Source organism: Plutella xylostella, chromosome 20 (genome assembly GCF_932276165.1).
Source record: "Plutella xylostella chromosome 20, ilPluXylo3.1, whole genome shotgun sequence".
NCBI lineage: Eukaryota > Metazoa > Arthropoda > Insecta > Lepidoptera > Plutellidae > Plutella > Plutella xylostella.
The window spans coordinates 573,657-590,240 of record NC_064000.1 but is presented as its reverse complement, the minus strand read 5'-3'; the positions used below and the strand labels follow the sequence as shown (position 1 = coordinate 590,240).

The 16,584-nt window shown below is 38.2% G+C and overlaps 1 protein-coding gene across 1 annotated transcript in view; it reads left to right on the top strand.

Annotated features, from left to right (window-relative positions):
* The first annotated feature begins 12,913 nt into the window (after window positions 1-12,913).
* The window catches only part of LOC105381406 (protein CBFA2T3), a 77,394-nt gene continuing 73,723 nt past the window's right edge, over window positions 12,914-16,584 (top strand). The window contains 1 exon segment of the mRNA XM_048628201.1: window positions 12,914-13,159. The gene's annotated coding sequence lies outside the window, so the exon portion shown is untranslated.

Sequence of the window (16,584 nt, the reverse complement as noted above, 5' to 3'; positions counted from 1 at the left end):
TGCTTTCTAAACATTGCATCATCATTCCGCACTTGGCATTGTTTTAGTATCGTGTTTTTTGTTTACATCGTACAGTTAAAAAGTAAATTGATTTAAATTAAACTGTAGAACTGTTGTAAATAGTAAAAATGATCTCAGAACAATTCATAAAAGACAATTACGGTGAATTCAAAACTCGATGAAAAATAGGTCGATAAAGTATTACCTACCTACTACACTCACGAGCAATAAATAAGTCCAAGTAGCAAAAAGTCAACACCAAATGACCCCTTTTTTTAAAAACATTTAATTTAGAATTTGATCAAAATTTACGTTTTTAGTTGGATATAATAATATTTTGATGCGCTGCTAGTCTTTTCCGTTCAGGAGCTATATATTATATACAGGGTTATTTGCAAGTAGACCTGATCCTTTCAGGAGGTGATAGAGGAAGGCATTTCCAGTCGATTATACCCTATAATGCATTATCCGAAACTTAACCATTTCTAAGATATTTAATATTTAAAGATATTTTGATTTTTTGCCAAAATTTCATGTTTAAAACCGAAAATAAAAAAAACTAGCCATATTTCAATACTTTTTTTATTTGTTTAGCATTAGTAACATCTTAATAAACTAATTAAAATAATCAAATGTGCATTATTCGACTTAAATTAGACACAATACTTCAAAATAGATAAACATTTTTAAAAAATATTCAAAACCTAAAAACAAATAAGTTAAATTAAAAAAGAATTTCATATAACAATTTTTTGTGCACTTTAGCTTAAAAACATTGTCAACTTATAAGCTTTCAAATGAGATATTTCAATATCAAATCAATTTAGCTATCACCAAGATATGGCCAAAACAATCAGAGAAGGCGGAGAAAACTCAACAGGGGTTTCCATACTAAAGTGAACAGGACTGAAAACCATCACACTTTTTACCTTTAAATTGCGCTAATTTTGTTAGTTTTTCTAATGAATTTTGTCTGCCTTCTCTGATTGTTGTGGCCATATCTCAGGTCTTGGATGTGCCCGTAAAATGGCAATAGGCCCGCCCCCTATTACATTGGGACTAACATAACACTCTGGCGAAAAGTGGGTGCAGCAATGCACCTCTGCCTACCCCGCAAGGGAGTACATTAGTACAAGGCGTGAGTGCGTGTTATTATTATTATTATATATTCATATAAATAATAAGATATGACTATTCTTACTTGAAGGTATGATTGCTATAAATATCAATTCATCAATCAAATTACAGCTTGTTCATCTTTATTTATTAACATTCTATAGGTATACCGAAATAGTAATTTACCGAAATAGTTAAGTAATGCAGAATCAGCATGTAGGTATAAATTATATGCGACAAGTACGCCAATCAAGCAATGTGCGTATGGCGTGCGTAATAGCAATGTATATTTTCAAGACCGATTCAGTAAATCCCAATTGAAAGTATACGCGATTAGTACGCACAAATCGTGTATATTTTCAAGTAAAATATATATTTTTTTCACTTGAAAATATACAGTGCTAGTACACTATGGGTGCGTTCTAGCCTTGTATAGTTTCAAAACACGACCCTGGGACTCACATAAAAATTTCAAAATTCAATAATTTTAACGTTTGAGCGGCTAGTTTCCCCCCCGTCTCAGTACCTTCCTGAAGGGTCACGGGCTCCGCAGTGGCGAGAGGACGTTCGCCGGCGATTCGTATTTAGTGAGTTATTGCGTCGAGTGAGTCCCACGGACTCATACAAGTGAATTATGCTATATTTTTTTTATTAAATTCAATTTTCGAATGTTGCTTATTTGTCGTTATTATTGATATAAACCATATTTTTTATATGCTTATAAGATATACATATTTTTATGGATTGGCAAAATGAATCGAAAACAAGTTAATATTAATGAATCTAAGGACACGCCTGCACATAACTCGTCTGCCACACAAAGTTCGCTGCTCGATTTCATCTAACATGAAAAAAGACATTCCTGAATATGCGAGCCACCCTGAATCTGAAGATATGTAATAAAAGAAAGTACTGCTGTCTGATCCATTACAAAAAGAGAATATAAACTGCATTTCTATGTACCAAATGTACAAAACCCATATGTTTGGCCTGCTCAAAAAGGTATGCTGACGTTGCCTGTAAGCAGTGGCAAAACCCATTGCACGTTTTTTATTTTTGTATTAGAGCATACTTTTCTGTTTTTTATTTTTGGTTTGTATGTCTTTAAGAGTCAAAAAAACGTAAAAACACATATTTATTACGAATATTTGATATTTTTGTAGAGGTTTTAAAATACCTGTTTTTTTAGGTTCATAAAATTAGTTTCTTTAATTTTGGAGAGGATCTCAGAAGTCTGTCCAAATTCGTTGCTTTTTTCTATTGCATTAATAAGTACTGAATAACATTAAGTATTACATATTCTTTTGAAAAAAATATGTTTTATTTGAATAACTTACGCTTACAAAATATATGAGTCCCAGGGACTCATACAAGTGAATTACGTTAGTAAATTTCACGAAGTGAATTAAGGGTTAACAGATCCTGTCTGGTCAGGCACAGTTGAAGAAGCTCCACAACAACCATAAAAGCTTTCATACATTCCTTTTTTAAATAAAGGTAAGAATACAGAGTCTTCAAAAGCGTCAAAAGCCCAATAAATGCGGGTGACGAATACTAGGCGTCTGCGTGCCCGCATTCGACTAACTGTTCAGCATGCGGGGCTGTGGGATTACGGGGTTTCTGTTAGCATAATTATACAGGGTTATTTGCAAGTATAATAAATAAATATGTGGGGACATCTCACACACGGCCATCCGACCCGAAGCTAGGCAGAACCTGTGTTATGGGTGTCGGACAGCTGATATATCTACACAAATACATAGATAGATACATACTAAACATAAATATAAACACCCAAGACCCGAGTACAAATATCTGTCTTTCAACAAATATCTGCTATACTACATCAAAAAATTCAAAATATCCCGTATGGTTTACTAAGGATCTTATTGGTCTACTGAAAGAAAAGCTTAAATTACGAAAAAGACTTAAAAAATACAATAATGGCATGGACAGTAGGTATATCTTTTAACATAATTAGAAAAAGATGCGACTCCGTAATGAAATCTTGCTACAAAGAGTATTGTGAACGTGTCGAGAACAATATATCTCGAAACTCAAAATACGAGTACTTCTGGACTCTTATGAAACAAAAACGCAAAAACAAATGCACTATTCCTTCACAAGTGTGGCTTGGTAATGAATCTGCTTCTGATGGTGATGGAATCTGTAATCTATTTGCGAAATCTTTCTCATCCGTCTACACTAATCTTGACAATGTAGGACAATTGCCGGTTCCTGAACAAACAGTCAGTCATTCTCACGCTCTAACTCTTATTCATATCTCTGAGCAACAAGTAATTAACCACCTTAAAAGATTAAATCCCGAGAAAGGCGCAGGTCCTGATGAGATTCCTCCTGGATTTGCCGTGAGATGTGCAGCTCAACTGTCTCTTCCATTGAAAATTATATTTAATAAGTCTCTTATAAGTGGGGTGTTTCCATCATACTGGAAAATAGGTAAAATAGTACCAGTCTTTAAAGAAGGTTTAAAAACTGACGTCTCAAAATATAGGCCTATAGTAATCCTTTCGGTTTTTCCCAAACTATTTGAAAAAAATGTGTATTACCAATTATATAACCTGGTTAAAGGTCAGCTAACAGACAAGCAACATGGGTTCCTTCAGAGAAGGTCGTGCAGCACTAATCTGGTAACTTTTTGTGAAAATATTAATGCAAATGTTGACAATCGCACTCAGGTAGATGCTGTATACACAGATTTTTCTAAGGCTTTTGATACTGTGCAACATAGTATCCTCCTTCATAAAATGTGTACAGTGTTTGGCGTGGATGGACCCATGTTGAAATGGTTTGAGACATATTTAAGGGATCGAACTTGCTTCGTTGTAGTTAATGGATATAAGTCATCAAATTTTAAGCAGTTTTCGGGAGTACCACAGGGTTCACACCTTGGCCCACTGCTGTTCGTAATTTTTATTAATGATATTCAAAATTGCTTTAAACACACCGATGCCTATCTGTTTGCAGATGACCTTAAAACTATAAGACCTATTAAATCAATTCATGATAGCAAGTTGATACAAGAAGACTTGGTGCGGCTTCAGGACTGGTGTCGACTTAATAAAATGCTTCTAAACAGCAGCAAGTGTTACTGCTTATCTTTTTCACGGAATCAGAATATTTTACCAACATCTTACCACATCAATAATGTGAAACTTGAAAAGGTATCTATCATTAGGGACCTTGGAGTGATTTTTGACAGTAAGTTGACATTCAGGCCTCAATACGATAACATACTTATAAAATCTTCTAGAATGATGGGATTTATTATAAGGAACAGCAAGAACTTTAAGCCGAAAACTAAACTCATCCTGTATAACAGCTTGGTAAGGTCAACCCTTGAGTATTGCTGTCAGGTATGGTCTCCCTTTTATGATGTACATAAAAATAGGATTGAACGCATACAGAAAAGATTTTTAAATCATTTGACCTTCTGTTCTTATAAAAAACGCACTCTGAGGTCTTACTCCAGTAGACTCAATTATTTTAAAATACTTTCTCTTAACAATAGAAGAAAACTACTAGACATGTCTTTCTTTTTTAAGCTATTAAATAATCAGCTTGATTGTCCACCTTTGTTAAGTAGCATAAATTTAAACATTCCTTTTAAAATGGCAAGAGCTCATGTCTACAAACTGTTCAAGGAGAAACCACACAAGACTAATCTCGGTATGAACAGCCCTATAACCAGGATGATAAAAATGTATAACTCGTTTCCAAAAAACTGTAATTTTGATATTTTTAGTGAACATTTGCATGCGTTTAAACGAAAACTAATCACCTATTTCACACATTTGGATAAACATATTTAATAATTATTAAACTGTAAACTAACCAACCTCAACTAATTGTTGTACCTACTTAACTAATCTTTTGTTGCTATCTTTGTAAGCTGCGGTTACCTATAAGTGGATGGTCACCTGACCTGAAACATCTATTGTTAAATTAATTAAGCTGTTTTTTAATGTAATGTAATGTGTACCATCTGTTGGTGATCCATAAATAAATAAATAAATAAATAAATAAATATCTGCCCCAGCCGGGAATCGAACCCGGGACCTTTGGCATAGCAGTCAGGGTCACTAACCACTATACCATTCAGCCGTCTAAGTAGACCTGATCCTTTCAGGAGGTTATAGAGGAAGACATTTTCAGCCGATTGAACCCTATAATGCATTATCCGAGAGCTAACCATTTCTAAGATATTTAATTTATTGGCCATATGTTTTTGCCAAAATTTTATGTGTTTTAACCGAAATAAAACTAGCCATAATTTCAATAACTTTTTTGATTGCTTTGCATAAGGAACACTCATGGAATTAATAATAATAAGTACTTACTTAAAAGTTATTGAAATATAACTAGAATTCTTTATTTTCGGTTTTAAGCATAAAAATTTGGCAAAAAAGAACTTCATAAGTACTTATTAAATATCTTAGAAACGGTTAAGTTTCGGATAATGCATTATATGGTTCAATCGGCTGGAAATGCCTTCCTCTATCACCTCCTGAAAGGATCCGGTCTACTTACCAATAACCCTGTATCATCATCATCAGGTCCGGGGATCCCTAATCAGGGACATAGGGCTCGAAGTGTAGATTTGCACTCTGGTCGGTCCTGTATACCTATATACCAATATTTAAGTTTAAAAAGTAATTAAGTTATGATATCAATAGACTAGTCTCTCTGACTTACAAAACCTAAAACCAATTTCTTCCGTCCAATATTTAATTGTGGTGCCTGTTGCAGGTACAGCTGGCCACTAGAGTTTCATCACTCCTGTTGCTTAATGTAATGAGTACAATGCACTTAGGGTACACATTTAGAAATGTAGAAATTTCTGGTTTCCTCACGATGTTTTCCTTCACCGTCAGATTCTGAAGTCTCTAAACTTTGACCATTTGATCAAAGCTTCAGAATAAACTACAAGTACCTACAAAAATAAGACGATATAGTTTTATTATTTAATCGGAATCGGGACCCAAAGCCACCAGCACCACCCCAATTGGCTTGCCGCGCCTGTCCTCGGCCAACCTTCTCAATTTCTCTATAGGCTCCTCGTCATCCATCTTCTCCTGGTCTTCCACATTGCTAGTAGCCAACGAGCGTCGCACAAAACTCGACAGGCTATTTAAATAGTCTGTGTTCTGTTTCTGTGCTAGTCTGGGCAGATTCACATTTGGTTCTATATTCTCTATGGTCTTCTCGTTGGAGAAGTTGGTATGCTCCTTGTCTATGGCTCTACGCAGCCGGTGGTATGTCCTTGGGGTGCTGATGCTGTGGTGGTTAGCCGAGGGTCTGGAGTCAGATGAGGCGGCCAGGTGTAACAGTGCAACGATGATTGGTAGGAGTAGCTGTGAAAGTGGAAGGATTTATATATTTTTTTAATGTTATAAAATTAAACCGGACATATAAGTTTCGGATTTCTATAGACAGTAAATATACAGGGTGGCACTGATTAGGTGTAGTCAGCTTTACCAGTAATAATAATTATAAGTTCGTGGTTATATTATTATATACTTCTCAGTCTATTTAAAAAAAAAAAAAACACGCACTCACGCCTTGTACTAATGTACTCCCTTGCGGGGTAGGCAGAGGTGCATTGCTGCACCCACTTTTCGCCAGAGTGTTATGTTAGTCCCAATGTAATAGGGGGCGGGCCTATTGCCATTTTACGGGCACATCCAAGACCTGAGAACAAATATCTGTGTTTAAACAAATATCTGCCCCAGCCGGGAATCGAACCCGGGACCATCGGCTCAGTAGTCAGGGTCACTAACCACTACGCCATTCGGTCGTCAGTCTATTTACTCATTCAAATTTAATTTTGAATGTTCTATAGCGATAGGTTGACAAGATGTTAGTAATGAAGGAAACCGTACAATCACAGTACTTACCATTTTTGCAAATGGTGCCTACTCAGTACGTTTTTAAAAGGAAATAAAGCATTTTAAAATCTCACATAAAATGATTCGTAATCGCAGGTAGTAATTATCGTTACGGCTATTACATTCCAATATTTATACGACTTATGTCATGAAATACACAAGTTATGTAGGTATAAATATAAGTACATAAATATTTATGGACAATGTACGTCTATTCTGATACAAAAATTCTTTGAAATTGAGATATATCTTTTTCCTAACTTACATAACTTGTACGTAATGGATTAGGTTAGCCAAAACCGGGAATAAGGTTTAAGTATAATTAACTTCAACATTTTTTTTCCTAACTTTATTACAGTTATAAAAAACCTAAGTATTCTACATGTCTGAGTCACCCATTTATCACAGTTTACAGCAAACGGAGTCAAACTTTTCCAAACCGAACAAACTCGCACTTATACTTAAATAGTTTTTCCTGCAGGAATATTTTAGAAAAGATCTGACAAATAGAATCAAAAGTACATTAGCTGGCAGCACGTGCTGCTTATGACTTCAGTTGCGTGGGGTTGCCATGTGTGCCGCCACTAGTGGCTACACTTTATATTGTAATTAGCTTTTGCCCGCGAATTTCACTTCGCCTTAAGTGGTTTTACAGTTGAATATGTCTCCAACGGCTCTGGCGTGCGTCAAAAAAGTACGATATCATGTTAAGGCAGACTAGATTGCATGCCATTTTTTGGCCGTTTAATGCACATTTAACCAATCACATCGTCGCGTTTAACGCAAATCGCGAATATCGCGATAGAATGACATCAATCGGCTCCTTTATCTACGTCAATAAAGGTGTCGTGCAGCCGCAATTGGTCCCATAACGTTTTAGAGTGGGGGTTGAGCGCTCTAGCTCTGAAAAACGATATGGCCTCGCCTATAATTTCATTAATCTTAGGGCTGAATTTTCAATGGTCAGATAAACGTTATCTGAGGAATAAAATTGTTGCAGTCACTGTCTAATACAAATTTTCAGACGCGACAGCATCAGAATTATTCCTCAGATAACGTTTATCGGCCCATTAAAAAATCAGCCCTTAGTTGTATACCTAGTCGTCCTTATAATAGAAGCTCTCAGAAAGTTGCGGGATTTGCTACGGGCTACGGCGTAGCGGCGTAGCAGTGTCGTAGCCCGTAGCAAAGGGACTACGACGGTGCTACGAACAGCGCCTGCTGAAACCTGAATTTTACTATGAATTTATTCCTTTTGAATGATTAATTGTAAATTTTATTAATACTGAATACAGAATCATGGAGTTACTTGCACATAAATATCTTCATTAGGGGTTTTACGTTTTTAAATTGTAAACTAAAATATTTTTATTTGTGTTTGGACAATCTTGCTGATATAACATCTATAGAACTTTACTTTTCAGCAGCTCTCAGTGAAATAGGTTTAGAACCAGTAACCTAATCTTACTGACCACCACACAATCTATTCACCTTTTCATCTGGCACAAACGGACATTAGTAACTCACCGACCACAAGCAGGCCAGAGCTTAGGCATAAAAATGAAATATTTGCCCAACAAAATGGCGTCAGGCGTAATTAAACCGCCATCAGGCCGCACGCGCGCACATGGCCGCCGGACGTGACGTCATGCGCCGCCATTTGCATTTTTTCCCGCCATCGCTCTTTCCCGCCGCCGCAGCGTGCGTTGCGAAGCTCGTCTTATTGTTGGCTAAACGGATTAGTCGGAATTAAAAATCATAGTTTTAGGGTTGTTCAGGATTGTTCTGTAGATAGAATATTATTTGTTACATGCACGCATGGAAAAACTTACATAACTTAACATTATTATGTACACATAAATAGTGGCCTTACCGCTTCAAGCGATTTTTTTAAGACAACCTTTGGGTGGAAGGAGAATTATCAAAGAGGGGTGAAGTGTTAAGAATTCAAAAGTCTCACGGTAAGGTTATCAATAGCCATAAGTACTTCTCTCTCTCTCAGCCTTCCGTAGTCCACTGTTGGACATAGGCCTCTCCTAACGATCGCCACCCCAAACGGTCACCCGCCATCTGCATCCAGCGGCTTCCCGCTACCTTCCGCAGATCATCAGACCAACGGGTTGGGGGGCGACCGACACGCCGTTTGCCGACACGGGGTCTCCACTCCAGAACCTTTCTACTCCAGCGGTCGTCGGCTCTGCGGGCTACGTGGCCAGCCCATTGCCATTTCAGCGTGCTAATCCTTTTGGCTATGTCGGTAACTTTAGTTCTCCTGCGGATTTCTTCATTACGAATCCTATCTCGCAGGGACACGCCTAACATAGCCCTTTCCATAGCACGCTGAGCAACTCTGAGCTTGTGGATAAGCCCTTTGGTGAAGCACCACGTCTCGGCTCCGTAAGTCATCACTGGCAACACGCACTGATTGAAAACTTTTGTTTTCAGACACTGAGGTATGTTTTCAGTGAAGATGTGTCGTAATTTCCCGAACGCTGCCCATCCGAGTTGGATTCTACGAGCTACCTCTTTATCGAAGTTGGATTTACCTAATCGGATCACTTGTCCTAGGTAGGGATACTGATCAACAACTTCGATGGTGACACCTCCTACAGTTACGGGCGATGATGAAACATGTTCGTTCGACATGACCTTTGTCTTGTCCATGTTCATTTTCAGCCCAACTTGTTTAGAGGCATCATTGAGGTCTGTGAGCATTTCGCCCAACTCCTCCAGCGTTTCCGCCATAATAACTATGTCATCAGCAAATCGTAGATGAGAGATATATTCGCCATTGACGTTAATGCCCAGTCTTTTCCACTCTACAAGCTTAAAAACATCTTCCAGTGCACAGGTGAACAGTTTCGGAGAAATAACATCTCCCTGTCTCACGCCCCTTTGCAACTGGATCGGTTTTGTGCTATGTTCGTGTAATCGAACTGACATTGTGGCAGCATTGTACATACATCTCAACACCTCGATATAGCGATAGTCTATATGGCACCGCTGAAGGGATTGAAGCATCGCCCAGAGCTCAATAGAATCAAAGGCTTTCTCATAGTCCACAAACGCTAGACATAAAGGTAGATTATACTCCTCGGTCTTCTGTATAACCTGCCGAAGCGTGTGTATGTGATCTATGGTACTATAGCCTTTTCGGAACCCGGCTTGTTCGGGTGGCTGGAAGTCGTCGAGTCTTTGCTCGAGACGATTCGTAATAACTCTCGAAAACAGCTTGTACACATGGCTCAGAAGTGCAATGGGTCTATAATTCTTCAATAGGGCTTTGTTGCCTTTCTTGAAGAACAAAGTCACTACACTTCTGCTCCATGCCTCCGGGCTTGTGCCTTCGAGTATGACGGAATTAAACAGCCTCCGAAGTGCTATTAAAATCGGTCTACCGCCGGCTTTCAGAAGTTCTGTCGTTATTCCATCATCTCCCGGAGCTTTGTTGTTTTTTAGCTGTTTGAGAGCTATACTAATCTCGTCTAGACTGACGTCCGGAATATCTTCGGTATAGTGTCGGGTGAGTGGCGCTCGGCTGTCGTGAGCACCGCTGGTAATAGGGTTTTGTGTTGTGGTGTATAACTGTCCGTAGAATCTCTCAATTTCTCCCAGAATTTCGGGCACTGATGAAACGGTGTTGCCAGTGTCGGTCTTCAGTTGGGTCAACAGAGTCTGCCGAACAGATCGATCTCTAGCAAAGACTTTGGAGCCCTTGTTTTGCTCTATTGCGTCTTGAATGCGCTTGCAATTGTAGCGTCTCATATCGCAACGTCTTGCTTTGGCGATCTGTCTGTTTAGACGTCTGTATTCGACCATATCAACTGAAGACTGCAACCTCATTTCTCTCCGTTCTCTTATGAGACTCAGAGTCCCATCTGAGAGTTTTTGAGGTCCTCGGTTGGTTCGGGACGAAAAATATTTCGATCCTACCTCTCGGACAGTTTCCACAAACCTATTGTTTAAATCGTCAACTGTAACGCAATTCTCTAAACATATCAGGCGGTCGCAAAGCTCAGACTGAAAGCTTTCGGGATCCTGGATTTGAGCAGGAGTAGGACGGAGCGTGGACTTCATTAGACGGGAGCGTTCTATTTTGCAGTTTATATTCAAAGTGCCTCTTACGAGTCGGTGATCGCTGCCGGTCTTAACCCTACTGATCACTGAGACATCATTGAATATGTGCTTCTTATCCGTCAATATGAAGTCGATCTCGTTTTTAGTCTTCCCATCGGGGCTAATCCACGTCCACTTCCTTTGTGGCTTCTTCTTGTAGAAGGAGTTCATCATATAGAGGCCCTCCTTCTCCAAGAAGTCAGCCAGCATTTGCCCACGATGGTTCCTGACTCCAAATCCATGTGACCCCACTTTCGTCTCGCCGCCTTCTTGTTTTCCGAGTTTCGCGTTAAAGTCTCCCATCACCACCGTGAAATGAGTAGTGAACTTACGCAGGGAAGACGATACGTCTTCATACGCAAGTTCGACCTCATCATCGGTGTGCTTAGATGTGGGTGCGTAAACCTATAACCATAAGTACTTAGTTTATCAAAAATAGGAAAATTATCCGAGCATGATTTGGTCGTTTGAGTGCCAATCTTTAGGTCGTGTAATTTTTACCTATGATGTGACTGCTCAGAATTAATAATGCTGCAATAAAAATATCAATTATTTTATGTCCCCCTCCATATTACACAATAAATTAGCGATGATCTTGAAACACGTGTTCTAACTCAGAAACAGTTGTTAAAATAATAAAACAATCAACACCATATTTTGTTTGATCAACTGTTAGTTCATAATGTTTTTCTAGTAGCACAAGTATATGGCTATGTGACATTAATTCTTGCTTTTAATTTTATGGAGACTTCTTCTGATAGTTTGATTTTAAAAGCCATACAACTTATAATGACCAAACTTAACCAAAAGCTGCCCTTTATTTATAACTAGCTGTTTCCGCAAGCTTCGCTTCGCCTTAAAAAGTTTTCCCGTGGGAATTCCGCGATAAAAAGTAACCTTTGTTTTTTCTCACGGTCTAGACCATCTGTATACCAAATTTCATCCAAATTCCCTCAGTATTTTTGGCGTTAAAGAGTTACAGACAGACACAGTTACTTTCGCATTTATAATATTAGTTAGAATCCTTTCACCACTAAGAAAAGATGAAGAACTCCGTCCGCCTGAGAGGCATCCATACTTCGTTATCACAACCCATCACGTCCATATTGCTAGGGCACGGGTCTCCCTCCAATGAAGGAAGGGATTTAAGCCTAGTCCACCACGCGGGCTCAGTGCGGGTTGGTGGAAATTCACACCTGATGCACGAATAACATCGCCGATGGGCAAGGAGGATCGTAACTTTTTATATGCGGTGACAAAATATAATGTTAAGGGAATGTTTTTTAAAAGAAAATGATAAAGAAAATTGATTAGATTATCCTTTTAGTGCCCATGGATAATATTGTCATATTTACTTAAGTAACTTAGATACAAATAATTAAAATATGTAAAATACTGAGGAAACAATGTAAATTCACTGGATCCATTAAGTTTTTCATTCGCGTACTTGGGTACAAAGGATAATACATCATTATAATTACGTACAGCAAAAATCTAGATATTATCCCCTTGTTAAATCTGATTAATTATAACTATCAATAATTCCACACGCCAACCTGTGTACACAGAAAAAATAATTGCAATCTCCGCCCCGAGCCAGAAGTGCGAGCAAAAAATCTGCGAACACCTTCCCGAAGCGAAAATTTGCAGCTTGCAAACATAATTTTGTAACATAAAAACCGCCTGGAAAAGCTGTTAACCGCCCAATAACCGTTTTCATTTGAGAAAATCCACCCGTTTTCCCGCCTTCTTCAGAGCAATATTCAGTCGGCCATTGCACGCGCGGCGGGACGCACGTCGCTCCCGCGTTTACTCACGTCACTTTGACAGCTCGCGTTCGTAATTTAAATTTGAAAAAAAGAAAACTGTTTAGCTTCGTTCTGTTTATTCGAAATCTTGCCGTTGAACTTTTGTAAATATTAAAAGTGATTTATTATTGAGTGCGCGCGTGTTCTCGAGTGATAGACTGGAATAACTCCCGAGGGAACCTGTGAACTATCAGCTGTCACAACGTTGAGGTGAGCTTTTGATATTGTGCATAGTGGTTGATGGCTAACATCAAGCTATTAAATTATGTTAATCTTAAATCTATTATGTATTGTAAACAAAAGGGCTGTAACGCTACCCTTCCTACCCTAGGGCTATAAGTAGGTCTGTACTATGTTAAATATTATCTCATGTTTACAGTTTAAAATTATGAAAGTAATGAAGTACCTACGAGTACTTACTTATATCATTATTGTGTTCGTATCTCGTATAAATTAATTTTAACCAAATATCGTTAAATGATTCTGAGCAATTATCTTTTCTTACAAGGTATATATATGTACTTATCTGATTTAAGTACTTAAGTACCTACATAGTATTTAAACAAAATGCACTACAACTTTTATCCCCTTTAAAACCAACGTGACTCTGAAATTCCAATGTACCTAACTACGTAACTACTACATGCACTTAGGTATTACATTATCTACCCGCATTACTAGCGCCAACACTTCCAAACCCCCAAACCAAAATCCCAGCTGTAAAGAAAAATAAAATAAATAAATAAATGAGGCACGAACTCCTGAAAGGGCGCCCCACAGCTGCAGCCATCAGCTGCTGCCGGCATATTGCGTCATTAACCACCCCCCCCCTCCCCCCGCGATACAAAAATAATACATCACATTACACATTACGGGATTATGAGATTTTTGGGCATGAAGTATTGGTATTGGCGCAATGGTTTTTTGTTCAAGTCATCTAGTTATAAGGGTTAAAGAATGAACGTTCGGTGAAAATGTGGATAATATTAAAGAAATAATCAAAACTGGATAAATATTATTAGTAACATTATCATTTTTTGGTGAACCTACCACCTAACAATCAAAAGTAAGCCTTCCCTAAGATCAACACACACACACACGCACTCACGCCTTGTACTAAACTCCCTTGCGGGGTAGGCAGAGGTGCATTGCTGCACCCACTTTTCGCCAGAGTGTTATGTTAGTCCCAATGTAATAGGGGGCGGGCCTATTGCCATTTTACGGGCACATCCAAGACCTGAGAACAAATATCTGTGTTTAAACAAATATCTGCCCCAGCCGGGAATCGAACCCGGGACCATCGGCTCAGTAGTCAGGGTCACTAACCACTACGCCATTCGGTCGTCAAAGATCAAAATCAGGGTTATTTTAAGCAATAATTAGGTAACTTCCGGTTTCAAAACATTAAAACTTAGTTGTGATAATAATAAAGCTTCCCAGCTTTTGCCATGATTATTCCAAATTTAAAATACCTACTTACGAACTTTCTTCATAACCTCCACCAATCAGGTCCTGAAAACGGCCAGTTCCAAGAGTTACAAGTAACAAATAAAGAAAAAAACTAAAGTGCCCGATGCACTGGCAAACCGTAGGGTTACTCTATACTGATGAAAAACTAACTAAAAACGTTAGAGCTGTGAAACTTAGTTTTTCGTCAGTATAGAGTGACCTCCCCGGAGTGGAAGAAGAAAAATTATTCCCAACCGTGCGGCGTTATTGGAAAATTTCTATCAAAATTTATACCTAGCGCGCACCTGCGCCGGCACCTGGCGCCGCTCTTATTGTTCCACCTCCCCACTGTGGCTGAGCGCCTGGTACTCTGACCCTGTATATATACATAGCTCTTATTATTATAAAATTAGAACTAAAGATAGTGCTGGTTTAGAAACGGTTATAGTCTACAGTGATCTCAAAACAGTAGCCTAAAGCCGGGTTTTAACTAGAACTATATCTTAGGCTTCGTTTTATAATAAGGCGAGTATATGTCTATACTGTACCTACCACTATGTAAAACTATGAATGGATGGTTATAAATCCGTCGCGCACTTTGCTTTTGAACACATATTTATAAAAAAGCCAATACCCTTTTTGTAGTTTGCTGCGTCATCAGACCATCATCATGATTATTCACTGCCCATAAACAATACAAGTTTATAAATTATTTCATACGATGTAACGTCAGCAGGCACCTTTATTCACAGGTAGTCTTGAATTGTGTTGCTATCCGTACTTGAAGGGTGTAGATTAATTGATTGTGAAATGAAATGGGCGGTGGTGTTTCCAGTTAAGAGGGGGGGGGGGGGTTGTTCTTCGTTTATTTTGGGTCTTAAATTAGACGGCGTTAAAGAATTTGTGGTAAAACATTAAAATATTTCAATACCTTGAAATGAAATACTTACGTTGAAATAATAAACTTAACTTATGTAATTTTAGCCTGAAAACCTGTGGTAAAATATTATTAATAGCGTGAAATGAAATGCGTTGAAGTAGAAGCCTAAACTTATGATAATTTTCAAAATAAAGTTGATGTAACATGAAACTTACTTAAGTTACCATAAAATGTTTCTAGAAGCTATTTTAACACATTTATGAGGCGTTTGCGGTTTGACAGCTATTTATCTAAAGTCCTGAATATTTTTAAAACAATCTATCAAAACCATCAATAATTGTACCAGACTAACAATTACCTGTTTATCAGAAACAATACACCTGTAACTACACAGTGTGTATATACAGGGTGTGAAAACGCCGCCCTCCATTCGACATCGTATAATTGCTCGCCCGTGCCGCCCTCTAGCGGCGTTTCCGAACAATTAGGAGCCGGCGTGCGAACTAGCACCTGATGGGTTCACCTATTTAATGTATTCCTAATAACGTGCATGAATATGTTACTTGTAATTATAATCATTATTATTGTCGCTGGTTTGATTAACGCATTGATAAATTCGGATGAAAACTTTGTTTTATCTATTGTGTCCTTTAAAGGTTCGAGCACATTATGGCCGGGCCACATCGTGAAAATTTCTCAAATAAGTATTTTTTTTTAACTATAGTATAGCAAACTTATGCTAGGGCATAGCGATTTTTATAATCAAACACGATTGCGATACGATGCGATGCGGCCCGGCATAACGTGCCCGAACCTTATGGACACTATGGTTTTAATGGTACTCATTTCTCTCGTCCTTCTCATCCCTCTCGCCCCGTGATCATGTAAAAAAATAGACTGACAGAAAGGTTTGCAGCCAACCCTTAGATTTCTTTCTGTCATCTGGATTCTGCCCTGTACACTAATGAACCTTACCTAAAGAAAGAAAGAAACATTTGAACGGCTGCTGTACTGATTTTGAAGAAAGATGGCTAATAAAAAGACATACGTACACTTTAAACTTATAACACCAGATTTTTGTAACAGGGGTGTAATCTACGTAATAAATAACCTCTCTGGCCGCTGTCGGTCACTCGCTCCCGCATCTCTTGAACAAACAGAACAACTCTACATACATGCGGGCCGTAGCGACAGCAGAAGCGATTTGTTGCACTTAATAAAATGATACTCTATATTACTTATTTTTATATTATATACATATTATATTTAATTTAGTTACCCAAGAAATGAAAAAATATGCGCTTAT